This window comes from Cucurbita moschata, unplaced genomic scaffold (genome assembly GCF_002738365.1).
Source record: "Cucurbita moschata cultivar Rifu unplaced genomic scaffold, Cmos_1.0 Cmo_Scf00468, whole genome shotgun sequence".
NCBI classification, from domain to species: domain Eukaryota; kingdom Viridiplantae; phylum Streptophyta; class Magnoliopsida; order Cucurbitales; family Cucurbitaceae; genus Cucurbita; species Cucurbita moschata.
The window spans coordinates 2687-5810 of record NW_019268984.1 but is presented as its reverse complement, the minus strand read 5'-3'; the positions used below and the strand labels follow the sequence as shown (position 1 = coordinate 5810).

Genomic DNA, 3124 nt, shown 5'->3' with positions numbered 1-3124 from the left:
TGTTGAACTTACGACCTTCACGTTCCTAACACGACAATTAACCAACTAAGCTAATAGGGCATAGGTTTTATGCACAGTATAGATCGTTGTCTCATAAACTAGTCAATCGAGTTTCGTTTACATAACAATATGCATAATAAACTTAAAAAAGTCATTATCTTTTAAAGTCCGTAGTGTTTTAACTCGTATCATGAAAAGATATTATTAAAAATATCTTGAAAAATTGTGAAAGGTTACCTCACAGGTCACATCAGTTTAAAGTTCGTAGTGTTGTAACCCCGTATCATAAAAAGATATTATTAAGAATTAATGAAATTTGGCCTATGTGATTGTTGAACTTACGACCTTCACGTTCCTAACACGACAATTAACCAACTAAGCTAATAGGGGGATAATTCCGAATAAATAGGAGTTCATGGTTAGCTCAGGATTAAAACCGAGTTACCTAGGTTATCGAATGAAAAGAAAATCAGTCTCAACAGTAAACGACTTTATAAAGTGAGAGTGGTTTTCTTCATGGTCCGATCTTATGCAATACTCATTGCATAGGACGCCCCCACTCACATGTCTCCACATGCACAATTTAGTGATCACATTGTTTATATCATATACAAAAGTGGGCCGCATCCATAATGTCCCCAGAATAAGGTACTCAGCCTTATCCTTATACTATAGATCATTTTGACTATATACTTGAACTTGATCCACTCTTATGTCTCTACATATAGTTCAAGTAATCATACTATAGCCAGAGTGTTCTTAGTTTATTGGATTTAGATTAATGATCGTAAAGTTCACTTTATTCAATAACAATTTTTACTGAATAAACATCAATATAACTTTATTGAAAATAGAATATATCTTTGTTTACAAACTATGAGTTTTAGGACATAAAACCCAAAATGCTCAAGGCGTGTCGCCTAAATAATCGGTAAGCAATAACATTGCCCAAATAACCGCCTTGGACAACAAATCGTTTACAAGAATGGCTGAGACATGCAACATGCAACCACAGGCAACACGCCTTGGTCAATCATGACTGTGACATCTGCCCCCACACAATTTATTGGATGAGGCTGGCTTTAGGTCTCTCGAAGCGCTTCCAGCTGATCTCATAATGAGGAGTCTCTTCCAACCTACTAGGAGCCGTTGAAAATCACTTCTTGGTTTGTTGAGTCTTCATGTCTTCTCTGTTCGTGTCTTTCCTACTTTCTTCGCTTGAAAATTTTTTCTTATTTGTATGACGTCATACCACCTGCTTCTGCTTGATGTTTTCTTGGTCGAAATAATAATGTTTCAAGTTACTAACGTGGACAAAAAGGTTAGTCCACATCCATAAGAGCAATTGGATTCTATATGATGTCCTCATAATCTTATGGATAACTTTAACTAGTCCATAGTATTTTCATACAAGTTTTTGGTTCTTGTTGCTTTGAACTCGAAGTTTATTTGAACTTAACTTATATGAACTCTTTATTTTTCTTGAAATTATTGTGGTTGATGCTTCCGACTGGCCCTTCTCTTCATCCGTCTAGATGATATTTATGTGTGAACATGTGTTGCTTTAGTGGTTTGTTTATGTCTCCCTTCTTCAGTATCTGACCTTGTTTTTGTCTCTTCTGGTAGGGATAAATCCATTATCTGACCTTGTTTTGCGTCGTGGTGTTCATGTAGCAGCAACAAGGTTTCTATTGAGGTTGGCTCACTTGAGCTTCCCTTTTCAATTACAACAGTAGCAGCAAACGTAGATTCATCATGGCTATGATTCTTTCTCAACTGTAGTATCGACATCATTTTCAATCCTCTTGGTTGATGGATGTTTTTCTGAATGATCATCGGGTTAGAGTCCATTACTACTAGACATTTTGCTAGGGGCATGTAAATGACTTTGTGTTTAAGCAGAACGTTCATTCTTGACACGACGTCGAAGTCATCCATTTCAACTATCACTAAACAATTTGCATAGTCCAAGGCTCCAGCTTGATTAGAGTTCTCATTGTGACTCTTAAGACAGGCAAAGCTTCCAATTTGACGGCGTTCATCTTTCCTATATCTTGATGCCAAAAGATGTTAAAATATTTTGCATCGGTCTCCATCATGAGTTGTGGGTGGCTCTAGAGTTGACAATAGTGTTCCTTACTACTTTGTGCTTTAACCAAACCTCGACATACATCATATACATATATATATTAATTTAACTATAACACATATGGTCCATGAAAGAATTGTAACTCTTATGCTCATTAATATTATAATGGCTACTACCTAAATTATAACCTAAAGTTGATAATTGATGTCCAATTAGCCAACCCTAAATTTGTAATCATTGTGAAGTGATTGAAATTACAATGGAAGTAGTTTAAACTCATAGTATATCTTAAAGGAAGTTGGTCTCTTGTAATAAAACACAAAGTTCTCTTTAATATCATTAATACAATTATGCTAGACATGAAACTAAAACTGCGTTCAATTTAACTCCATTTTATTGTCATCTTGAATGACGTGTAGGATATATTCTTGATTTACCTTGATATTTCATATTAGTTAAGTTTTTTGCAAAATCACAATTAGACAACAACAACGATGAACTTGGGTCTGTTTATTATTTTAAATAAAATTTCTTACTCCATCTTATTCCTAATAACTCTGCAACTAAATTCATATTATGCTAAGAAACAAATTTTTTAGGGTTGTAGTTTATTCGATAACACTTGCATATTAGAACAATTCAACATTACATGCCTTACTTACAAGTAAAATACTAGACCATCAACTTTTTATTTTATAGTCCAACAATCGCTCAAGAAAATAGATTTCAAACTTGAGAGAAAAAAATATATTGAGTAGGAGTTAAAAATGTTGCATTCTTTTTAGAAAGGGTATTTGGTCTAGTGGTATGATTCTCGCTTAGGGTGCGAGAGGTCTTGAGTTCAATTCTTAGAATGCCCCTATGTTCATTTCTCACAAGATGGCCTTAGAGAAAGCAGAGAAAAATACGTCATTTACTTGTGTACTCCACGATATATGTCCACGATATATGTCTCTCTATAGTATGTAATTATTCTTTAACCCTATGTAATTTTCTTTTTCTTCTCTCTATCGTATGTAATTATTCTTTAACCCT

General features: G+C 34.3%; 1 non-coding gene across 1 annotated transcript; it reads left to right on the top strand.

Annotated features, from left to right (window-relative positions):
• The first annotated feature begins 2877 nt into the window (after nt 1-2877).
• Nucleotides 2878-2949, top strand: TRNAP-AGG. Its single transcript has one exon. It is a non-coding gene; the product is annotated as a tRNA-Pro (tRNA).
• Nucleotides 2950-3124: the final 175 nt, after the last annotated feature.